At 39.4% G+C, this 12676-nt stretch overlaps 1 protein-coding gene across 2 annotated transcripts in view; it reads left to right on the top strand.

The window, feature by feature from the left end:
• The window catches only part of LOC106081341 (uncharacterized), a 97489-nt gene that overhangs the window by 67805 nt on the left and 17008 nt on the right, over nt 1–12676 (top strand). The gene's annotated exons all lie outside the window — the stretch shown is intronic.

Here is a 12676-nt window from a genome sequence, read left to right as displayed (position 1 = left end):
AAGGAAGTGGCGGAATGGTTGAGATATAATGACATTACGACGATTGGCATAAATATCTTCTCAGACAGCCAGGCAGCCATTAAACCCCTGGAGAACGCATTTCTGAACACAAAAACCGCCCTCGGCTGTCGCAGATCTCTCAACGAGATGGCTGAACAATTCAAAATTCACCTGTTCTGGGTGCCGGGCCACAGAGATATCCCAGGGAATTGTAAAGTGGACGAGCTTGTGAGACTAGGAACTACCCTACACATTCCAGGGATACTGAAATCTGTGGGTATGCCTCTAGCGACATGTAACCTAGGTTTTCAGGACCAGGCCCGAAGGACAACGAATGTAGATGGTCACAAAGAGGGAGGTGTGAGCATTCCAAAACTATGTGGCCTAATCTAGACTTGATGAGGTCTACTGCTTTGCTATCATTGGCTAGAACAGACGTCTCAGTCATTGTGTCCGTCATGACAGGTCACTGTCTAATCGGAAAATATGCTGACAGACTGAAGGTTACCAGCAACGACTTTTGCAGAAGCTCTGAGGACATCGAAGAAGAAGAGACTATAGAACATATTCTGTGTGTGTGTCCCGCACTAGCAGTCAGAAGGAGTTTCACTTTAGGTTCTCATTTCTTTGAGAACCTGTCTGATTATTGGTCTGGGCGTTTTTAAATCAATCTGGATGGTTCAACGGTTGGAACTAGAAGGCAGTTTCCTTCTTTTGTTCCTGTGGTATCACAATGGACGAAAACGTCTAATTGAGTCTATTGGCAGACTGCCACTTAAACCTAACCTAACCATGACAACAGCTCATGCAAATCAGAAAAAGATTCATACTCTCCCATGAACTTTCCATCAAGGAGCAGGGGATACTCCTCTCATATGAAAAAGTGCAGTCCTACTCAAGTTTTAGCTCAATGATATGGGGCCTCCGAACAGCGTGTCGCAGAGCGACACCACCATTTTACCATGGTTGGATACCTTGTAGATGTAACCAGCATTTATAAGGGGATATTTTTTCTGATGTTCACGCCGGTATTTGAACCCAGGCGGTCGGCATCATAGGCTGACATGCCAAACTCTGCGCCACGGTGGTCTTCTTGAAATTTGCCCACAAATCAATCCCCGGTTGAAGACTTATTTGATTCGAACGCCCATGTTTGTAAAAGGCTTCAACAATCGTAAGGCGTAGAGTACCTCTCCATGGTTGAGTATGTTAAACACTGATACAAAGAGTTTATTAAAAACTACACCCAGAGAAATGTGTGAGTGAAACCAGCAAAAATGTTAGCTCCAACAACAAAACATCTGATGAAAATGGGAAAGCGGTAATTGTTTGGTAAAATAGCAAAAATGTTCTGCTGTTTTTTCTGTTTTCTTCAGATGGTAAAATGTGGTAGAAGTATATATTAACCGCCGTAGTACAGTGTTTAATATTTACGTCTATGGCGCTAAACGCCGCGGTTCGAATCCGTGTGATCAGCAAATATTTTCAGCGTTGGTTCTGACGACATTTGTGAGATACTGCCATGCAAAAACTTCTCCTCAAAGAGGTGTCGTACTGCAGGGGTTGCCTCATCATTGAGCTAAAACTTGAATCGGACAGTACTCATTGAAATGTAAGAAGTTCTTTAATGGAATATTCATGGACAAATTTGCATTAGCAATACACAAAAAAACTTCGTTTTACTTCTTATCTTCTAATTTTAAGGGTATATGCCAGACAGTTTTTCACATAATTTTTTGAACAACTGTAGACAAAATAATTGCTGAAGTCATATTTATGCTGTTAAATAGTAAATTGAAACATAAAATTGCCAAACATTTACATTTTTATATAACAATTGTCGTACAAATAAGTACAAAAATTTGATATGGGTTTCTTCAAAAGTAAAAAAATCGATTTTAAATCAGCAGTCAGTGTGTGCTGACATCATAAAACTTATTTCCCTGGGTGCACTATGCTTATATTGCGATTATTGTTTATCGTTGAAACAAGAAAATAGGGATATCATATATGTCCCAATAGCAGAACTATTAGTTTGCCACCGTAAAAATGTGGTTTGACGTATATGTTGGCTGTTTAAGCAAAAAAAAAATTCTCTGTATGTGTATTGAGTAACAAATTTCGTCAAGTGTAGCATAACAAAATATTGAATTTATTACATATCCACTTTACGCAGAAACTTTACAATGAAATTGGTTATGGAACCCTTAAGTAACTACCATCTAAATTCAATATAAGTTTTAAAATTCATTGGAATTTGTCATAGTTTTTCTTTTACGAAAGGCATTGGCATAGGAAGTGCTCTAAGGTTTCGGAAGTGTGTCGCTTATTAGAAAAAATAAATTAAACAAATGGAAACATCTAGTTCTAACTCAAAGCTTAAACTAGGTTAGGTTAGGTTAGGTTGAGAAGAGGATGCATATATTCATCCGCCCCATGCCACTATGGACATACATCAAAGCCAGAAATCGGTTTGTTGTGCGCTCTAAAAACTATAAAGTAAACTCTAAAACAAAAAATTTTAAATTAGGAATTCCGTGCTACTTACAAAATCCTTAATTGTTTTCAATACCACTCCCCTAAGTTGGTTCATGTCTGATATTCTGTTGGACGCGAAAGCCGGGCAATGACAAAGGAAACGTCTCCAACGTCTCATCATCTTCCCCGCATGCCCTACACTTGCCGCACCGATTTTACATAAGTGAGCTCGTAGTCCAATGTGTTCCGTTATGATACCAATAGCTATACTGACCTCCTTCTTGCTACCTTTCAGTAATAGCCTCGTCTTCTCACGATCTGGATCCCCCCGTTTCGCTGTTCCACAATGTTGCACGCCCATTCGTAGCCCACTCCCTTAACTCGGACTGCGTCAACCCGAAAGGCTTCGGGTTAACCAAGTTTATTGACGGCAGTCCTCTGGCCTTCACCGCCAAATCGTTTCATATCCCCTTACTCCGTTAAGAGCCGGCACCCAAACGATGCGGATTTTGCCATCCTCAGAGAAGGCTTTAATCTCCTTCTTACACTGCAAGACTGTTCGTGACCTTACCGTCCGGGTTGTTATTGCCCTTATGGCAATTTTACTGTCAGTAAAGATGTTCACACTCGACGTCCTCGCGTTAGCACCACACCACTTCACGAATTCCGTGATCGCCCGGATCTCCGCCTGCAGGACCATATCATGGTCAGGCAGTCTAAAACAGATCTCAGTCACTAGGTTCTCAATGTAAACCCCCAGGCCCACTCTGTCCTCTAGCTTTGATCCATTCGTGTAACACGATCTTCCACATGGCAATACTAGAGTTCCGTCAATCCAAGACTGTGCCGATGGCAGCAGTGCCTCGCACTCGACTTCAAAGTTTATCTCAGGTATCCGGTCGGAAGCCTCTTCCCTTCCTTCCAGGCTTCCTATCGTCATCTCGATTATACCGCGATGGTATGAGCTGCTCCCATCCTCAATCCATTGTCCCATCGCCTTAAGTCTCATAGCCGCAGTGGCTGCCTCACACTTAATCTGTATGTCAGTGGGTCGGATATCTAGAATAGTCTTCAGTGCCCTAGTGAGCGTGGTCCTCATCGCTCCGCCTATGCCAAGACAACATGTTCTCTGAACCTGTTGTATGGTCCTTATGTTGCACTTTTTCTCCATAGCAGTCCGCCAAACTACTAAGGCGTAAGTAAGTATTGGTCTAATCACGTTCTTGTAGATCCTCGGATTCAGGCCCCATTTCGTGCCCAACATTTGTGAGCCTTCTCAGTACGGTTCTTAAACTATTTTTCAATTCTTATGATATGGCATAAATACAATTTAAATATACCGCAGCTTATATTTCATATTTGCATTTGAAATCAAGAGCAATTATTAACAGCAAAAGAAAATACATTGAAGCTTGGGATGCGCCTGCAGTAATTCTCGGTATCCAATCCTCTGTACATTCCCTACCAGGCATTGGGAGACAGAGCTGACAGCGTTCATTTCAAATTTCATTTGGTTGATGAACTCAGTTAAGCATCCACGTTCAATAATATTGCCACAATTATCCGTACGTTTGAAAGAAGCGGTATGGTGACCTACTGGCAATGGACAGGCAGATAGTTTGCATTGACTATTCTACCCAATAAAATAAAACATATTACATTCCTGCCACTGAAATACATCCTGGCAAAAATGAACTTTAAATGTTATGCATTGGAAATTAATATTAATCCTCCTGCTTAAGCAATTCTAATAAAACTGTGCGAGGATTAGATGCGAGGTTAGTGCGCAACGATTGATGACTTTTTATCTACTTAAGTACAATGCAAGTTCAAATGAAAGTACAGTAGTTATTATACATCATACAAGTGTTATGAACGATAGAGATCTTTTGTTAAACACACTTGGATATATGTCCAAATTGACAATCAACCATTGTGGTACATGGTATTATTTGTGAATTTGTTTGCTTAGATTTAAGTTTTAGATATAGACATATTTAGATATACTTATAGATTTAAATATAGCTTTCGGTGGAGGTTTATTTAGATGACCTTCATCATTGGTCTTCCATTAAATAGGCTACTTGGGAGTGGGTGATGGTCTCATCGTCCGTTCCCTGTTCTTTAGGCTGCATTCACTTTCCTGTCACTGCACTGCCTTATGTTATCGTATTAGGTTCTTTGCCTATCCTAGCCTTCCGAATCTTTATAGTAATCGGTAATGGTTCCATCATTGGGTTCCTGTTCGTTAGGCTGTATTGAGTTTCCAGTCCCTGTACTGCCTGATGTTTCAATACTAGGTTCCTTGTCTATCTTAGTCTTCTAAATCTTAAGTAAATGGGCTACTTGGGAGTAGGTGATGGCACCATCGTCGGCTCACTATTCGTCTCTCGCCCCTGCACTGCAAAATCTTTGCTTATCCTTGTATTTTCAATATTGAGAGAAGCGTTGATTGTCTCGTCGTCAACCCCCTGTTTGTAAGGCGGTATTGAGTCCCCTACCACTGCACAGCCTGATGTCTCAATATGAGAATTTCTGCCTATCCTAGCATTCCCAATCATGGAAAAGACAGCCTTGACCCGTATTGCGCCTTGCCTTTAGTCTTTGCCAAACTTGTCACGGAGACTTGATCCTTCCTTCTTCTCCTCCCTATGGAAGACCTCCCATTTCTCTGCGAACAAACCTTGGATTTGCTTGCCCATGCGCTCCGTCGCAAATTTACTGCCCCATCCCTTGATGAAGACTGTCGCCTTTGTGAGCTGGGGATGTCCATCTTTCTCATCAGGTCGAGCTTTGCGCCCTCCCAGGGAACGTGAATACCTCTGACGAGCTGTTTGACGGTACCAATACAATCCGCCGAATCAAAACGCATGGTAAAGATGTCCCCTCTATACTCACAGCTCATCATTTGTATGGATGGACCCTCTACAGAGTTCCACACAAAATCCCCTGGTTAACTAATTCCTCCACTTGGGACCGATGATCTGGTGGAATCCTACCAGATACACTGCCGATATTGATGACTGCATAAGTGCTTCCTTGCCATTTTGGCATAAGAGGACGACTCCTCTCAGCGATCATCTTCCCCTTCCGTGGTGGAAGGGGGAAGTGTTGTGCTCTTCGGGAGATCTGATTCTCTTTACAGCTTTCGTAGAGGTGCTTGGAATGTCAGTTCTATCCCTTCCAGCATCCTGCACTTTCGCCCGATTGCGCTGCCGGTACATATACCTCTGTCTCCTTCGTCGTGCCGCGGATCGCTATCTCGTTTTGCTTGTGAGCCTAGCAAAGCCATCGCTCACTTCTGCCGTCATCCCGATGCCCTCATCTCTCGATTCGGCTACGAAGACTGCTTCATTGACACTGCCGCTGTCCGAATCCGAGTCCAAAACACCACCATACTTAAAGGCTGGAGACGAACTGCGCATCCCTCTGGTTTTCCCGTCTCTTCCTCATTTGTTGGTCTGACGACTAGTTGTGTGCTTGAAGCATTACTCTCGACTATAGGTGCCAAGGAACCCACACCTATATGAGGGGAGGACAACATGCTACGATCTGACACCACCACCGCAGCTATTGGGTCTTTGAAGTCCATTTTGAGCCTATTCCAAAAAGCCTTTAAAATTTTTCATAATAGGAAGAACCTATTGCGAGATACGGTTATTTTTCTTTGAGGAGCGAAATGAAAACACGTCCGCTCCATCCAACGGCTACTGTTTTATTATGTAGTTTGTTAACTCACCGAAAATTTTCGGCTCTGTCCCACCGAAACTTATCGCATAGGAGCGCAGTTGCACAGAAAAATCTTTGAAATTTTTTTCTATATTTTATGTTAAGAATAGACATTTAACAAAATTTCCTTTTCACGCCTTGTGATACAAAAGACCAAAATATTTTGGTCTGGTTCATTAAGTTTTGTGCATGAATTTCTGTGTTTTAATGCTGGTTAATAATTTCTTCAAAGCTTTTCGATACACACATACCATTGGCTAGCACTCTAAACATATGTTTTACGGGCTAATGTAGGCAAATGACATAATTAAACTGAGATTTAAAACAATGCTAGCTATTGATAGCTAAAGAAGAGATAAGAAATACAATGTTTTAATTAAACATTTTCTACCAAAACAAATCGACCATAAGGAAATTTATTGTGACTGGCCATGATCATTCAATAAAACAAAATGTATCTTAAATACATTGTACACATCAAATTCTAATAATCAATTTTATATACACTCAAAAAAATAAGTTTGCTGATACCAGTAAGAATTGTTTGCTGATTTTAAATTAATCTTTTTAAAATTTTGAAGGAAACAATACACAATTTTTAAAACTCCAGACAACAATTGAAGCACCTGGTTCATATCACTAAACATTTTTGGCATATTTTGTTTAAACTCGCCAAAAAATCATTGAATCGTTAAAAATTTCAAATAATTTTACGGTATTCATATGCGTATGTAAAGGCCTGCAAATATGGCATTTTTCTATCAATGCCATCCGTCGAAAACAAATGCATTGCTACAATATGCGATCATCAACCCAACATCATTCTTTGAGAGCTGCGCAACAACCCTTTGCCATATTCTGCGATGCCGTAGCAACCACCATGACATTGGCTGTTATTACACGGCGTTAAGTTCGGGCGGGCCGAACTTTGGGTACCCACCACCTCGGGTATATTTGTAACCACCTTTCATCAAAATCCGTTGAAAATTGCATACCTTATGTCCCATAGCAGTTATATCGAAATATGATCCGATTTAGACCAAAAACTAACAAGTACAAGTCATTGTTCAATTGTGTACAACAAAATATTGTTTTTTTTAGTAGCTATATCTAAAAATAAACCGATCTCAACCGTATACGACGCAGATGTCGAAAAGCCTAACATAAGTCACTGTGTCAAATTTCAGTGAAATCGGATTATAAATGCGCCTTTTATGGCCGCCAGACCTTAAATCGAGAGATCGGCCTATATGGCAGCTATATCCAAATCTGAACCGATCAGGGCCACATTAAAGAAGGATATCGAAGGGCCTAACTTAACTCACTGTCCCAAATTTCAGCAAAATCGGGTACAAAATTTTGGCTTTTATGCGCCTAAGACCTAAATCGGAGGATCGGTCTATATGGCAGCTATACCCAAATCTAAACAGATCTAAGCCAAATTGATGGAGGATGTCGAAGAGCCTAACACAACTCACTGTCCCGAATTTCAGCAAAATTGGATAATACATGTGGCTTTATGGGCCTAAGACCCTAAATCGGAGGATCGGTCTATATGGCAGCTATATCCAAATCTGGACCGATTTGGGCCAAATTGACGAGGGATGTCGAAGGACCTAACACAACTCGCTATCTCAATAAATGTGGCTTTTATGGGCCTAAGACCCTAAATCGGAGGATCTGTCTATATGGCAGCTATATTCAAATCTGGACCGATCTGAGCCAAATTGACGAAGAATGTCGAAGAGTCTGACACAACTCACTGTCCCAAATTTCAGCAAAATCGGATAATAAATGTGGCAAATGGAATGACGAAATGAATATACCCCCATCCTTCGGTGGTGGATATAAAAACCCAAAGAAATTTGGTGACCTATTATATGATGGCGACAATCGAACACTTGACAAAATGGGTGAAGGCATCATAAAATCTGTATACCTATATTGCAATTAAGGACTTTTATGATTTTTGTGGTACTGCAAGGAGCCGTTAAAAATAATTACAGATTTTTGCGGTATTTACGGTACTATATTATGGTTCATATTGATGTAGAATGTGTTTGAATTTTTCATCTAAGTATTAAAAACATGGTAGTATTTTTTTATTTTGTAGTTGTAATTAAAAACATGCTCAAAGTTAGCCTCTGTTCAAATAAATTGATTTAAATTAAAAAAAATTAACCCATTAAAATCAACCCATCGATTCCATCATCCAATTTTGACGAAATTCCATATATTTGCTATTTACGACTTTTATAGTACGAAGATGTAAATAGTACTTGTTTTCTTGCCAAAAATAGTTTTTTTTTCATTTATTGAAAAAAAGACTTTTAACTAAGTTTTTCTGCAAAAAAATATTGTTTTTAAATTATATTACCATTTATCGAGAAAATTGAATTTTAGTGCTCATGATGTGCCTTCGCCATCGCCATCGCCATAACAATTTTTTTTAAAAAGACAGCGGAAATTTTAGTGCTCATCACGTGCCATCGCCATACCAATATTTTTTTAAAGGACAGCGAGACCCTGAAACGTTTTGCAGAAATTTCACCAACAAAAATTTTCAAAACCATTCATGTTGAGTTTTTTAAAATCATGGTAAATTACTGATTTTTGACAAGCCAAATTTTCCCAAAACCTGGCATTATATGGTAACAAAAAAAATTTTTTTGTTTCCTTTATTAAATGAAAATAAAAACTTTTACATTGCGGTTAATTGCTGTTAACGGAAAGTTTCCGAGCACACTTAGAGATATACTTCAGAAGTATCTATGTATGACGGCGAAGTAGGCTACCAAAAGTGGTTTTGGCGTAAATCCAAGACGGAAGTAGTTCTTTTCAGCGGGAGATACAAGCTTACTGAGAGCGCAGTAAACATGGGTGTTTTGCTGGACAGGAAATTGAACTTCAAATCCCACATTTGGGATAGAGCAAGAAAGGCAACTCTAGACCTATGCACCTGTAAGAGAGCCATTGGCATAAGTTGGGTGTTTAAACCGCATGTAATGCATTGTGTACATACTGCAGTTGTCAGACCTATAAAGTTATATGCTGTTGTAATCTGGTGGACGGCGCTTCAAAAGCCCTCCTGCGGACTACGGACACTGTGTTATCCTTGATACAGTGCTCGATGTTTCAGGCAGTGTGTAATCCACTTGCTGAGATCGATGCGATTAAAGAAGTGGCAGAATGTCATAACGAAAACCGGCATAAATATCTTCTCAGACAGGCAGGCAGCCATTAAATCCCTGGAGAACGTATTTCTGGATTCAAGAACCACCTTCTACTGTCCCAGATCTCTCAGCAAAATGGCGGAACAGTCCAAAATTCGGCTGTTCTAAATGCCGGATCATAGAGATATCCCAGGGAATTGTAAAGCGGATGAGCTTGCGAGACTAGGAACTACTTTACACAGAAAATGTGGGTGTACCTCTAGCGACATATAAGGCTGGGTTTTCAAGATCAGCCCCAGAGCGCAGCGAATGATAGATGGTCACAAAGGGTGAGTTTTGAACATTCTAAAATTATGTGGCCAAATCTAGACTTGAAGAGGTATACCGCTTTCATGTCGGTGGCTAGAACGGACGTCTCAGTAATTGTATCCGTCATGACAGGTCGCTGTCTGTTCTGAGAAACATGCTAACAGACTGAAGGTTGCAAGTAACGACTTTTACAGAAGCTGTGAAGACCTCGAGGAAGAAAAGACTATAGACCATCTGCCGTGTGTGTGCCTCACACTGGCAGTCAGAAAGAGTTTAATTATGAACATTTGTCCGATTTAGCGGATGTGAACATGTTGAGCTTTTTAAAGCGATCTCCTGTTCCCGTGGTATCACAATGGACGATAACATCTAAGTGAGTCTGATGTCAGACTTCCACTCAAACCTAACCTTACCTTGTCTTAAGAGAAAATTTCATTAAAAATCAATCTTTATAAAAATAACTTCGTGGGTTTTAAGGGATTCTTATTAAGCCTTTAAGGGATTTAAAAGCCTTAAACAATTTGATGCCATACATGAACTAAAAATCTATGTTTACAAACCCAAACATGGGGACTAAATCCGTTTATAAACCTACTTGAGTGACATTTGATGCACTAAGTAAAAAATTTGCTGATAATAGCAGACACTGCTTGCTGGCTTTTCATAGTTCATTTTGCAATAGTATGCCCTCTGCCACCATTGTAGTACATAGTATTATATCTATTTTAATTGGTTTATAAAAGCTGGTTCACATATGATATCACATGTTTTTCACGGTTACTTTTTCGATGCACTACAAAAATCTCAATGATAACTTAATACTTTTATGAAAATTTGTCATAAATAATGAAGCAATGTCCTACTGAATGAAATCAGCAAGTTTTTTGCTTCAAAATCTATTATCTAAAAAAAGTAATCATGAAAAAATTTCGCTAAAAGCGAATTTAGCACTGCCCTTAACACAGGAATGGAGAAGAAAAAGATCCATTGTTAAGTATGGATATCTGTCTGCCCATGCTACCTTCATATAAATTAACAAGAAAAGGCGGGCTAAGTTCGGCCAGGCCGAATCTTATATACCCTCCACAATGGATCGCATTTGTCGAGTTCCATTCCCGGCATCTCTTCTTAGGCAAAAAAGGATATAAGAAAAGATTTGCTCTGCTATTAGAGCGACCTCTAGAAGCCCAAGAAGGTAAGATCCCAGATCGGTTTTTATGGCAGCTATATCAGGCTATGAACCGATTTGAACATTATTTGACACAGTTGTTGAAAGTAAGAATACGTCATGCAAAATTTCAGCCAAATCGGATAGGAATTGCGCCCTCTAGAAGCTCAAGGCGTCAGGTCCCCAGATCTGTTTATATGACAGCTATATTAGGTTATGAACCGATTTGAACCATACTTGACACAGTTGTTGGATATCATAACAAAGAACTTCGTGCAAAAATTCATTCCAATCGCATAAGAATTGCGCACTCTAGAGGCTCAAGAAGTTAAGACCCAAGATCGGTTTATATGGCAGCTATATCAGGTTATGAACCGATTTAAACTGTACTTGGCACAGTTGTTGGATATCATAACAAAACACGTTTTCCAAAATAGAGGCTCAAGAAGTCAAGACCCAAGATCGGTTTATATCGCAGCTATATCGGGTTATATACCGATTTAAACCATCCTTAGCGCAGTAGTTGTATATCATAACAAAACACCACGTGCGAAATTTCAGACGGACGGACATGGCTAGATCGACATAAAATGTCACGACGATCAAGAATATATATACTTTATGGGATCTCAGGCGAATATTACGAGTAGTTACAAACAGAATGACGAAATTAGTATACCGCCATCCTATGGTGGGGTATAAAAATTGCGTTTTGATGAAATTTTCATGAAATTGGGCACATATATTTGTTTTGGCACAGAGACAAAGCTTCTTGAAATTTGAATTAAACGGTTAAAACTGTCGTATGTTCGTCCGATTTGGACTAGTATAGCAATAATGTATACATTTTTTTACAGATCTTGAAATTTCGACATAGAGTTTTCCTTGATATTACTTGGGGGTTTTGTAGAAATCGGTTAAAATTCAAATATAGGCGTTGTATGTATGTATTTATCTCCCAATTTACTTTATAAGAGCCATAGAAGCGCATTTGTCTACCGATCTCAATATTTTGCACAATATTTTCTGATGACTACCACTATGCTTTTAGAGTTTTGTTAAAATTCAGATTAAGATTTTGTGCAGATACTCGTAGTTTAATCTTTTATGTATCTATACTCAGTTTCCACTCCCAACGACATATTAGGTGCAATTATGAACTGTTTACGTTTCTCTCGTACAAAAAAATCTTTGACATCAATAAAAATTTTGCTATATCTGCATATATGTGCTGTGCCCGCAGATTTATTAACCTATATATGTGTTGAATATTTTGTGGAAATCGGTTCAGATTTATATAAATTGATGCGGGATAGTAAAGGTCGGCTTTGCTAGATTATTGTTCTCTTTTTAATTTAAAGCTAGCTCTGTAAAGTAATACTCTTTTCACCAATTTGTGCTTAAGATATTGGTCATAGGGATGGTCGCTGCAACAAGGCTTACAGTTCCCATTAAAATGTCACACTCTATGTTTGTTCACCGTATAATATTCACAAAATTCACACTGTCTGTGATGAGGTAAAAACGCAAATTTATAAACTGCCACCAATTACATTCTTCTGGTTATGTTGCAAGTACAGCCCTTTCGAAATTCATCATTAAATTTGATGATATTTGCTAACTGCTTGCCACACGATTTCCACTTGGTTGCCAAAGGTTCTTACTTCTGGGTTTTGTTGTGGAGCTTTTAATGCATGTGTGCTCGCTGTTGGAGTATGCTCGCTATTGCAAATGAGTTTCTTGACTTTCTTAGCTGGCGTAACTTAAGCAGGTCGCATTAGAATTGTTAAATATTATCTTGGTGTTGCAGAATGCCTCT

Source organism: Stomoxys calcitrans, chromosome 5 (genome assembly GCF_963082655.1).
Source record: "Stomoxys calcitrans chromosome 5, idStoCalc2.1, whole genome shotgun sequence".
Lineage (NCBI taxonomy): Eukaryota > Metazoa > Arthropoda > Insecta > Diptera > Muscidae > Stomoxys > Stomoxys calcitrans.
Note: the sequence above shows the minus strand (reverse complement) of the source record. Positions and strands in the feature narration are given on the sequence as shown.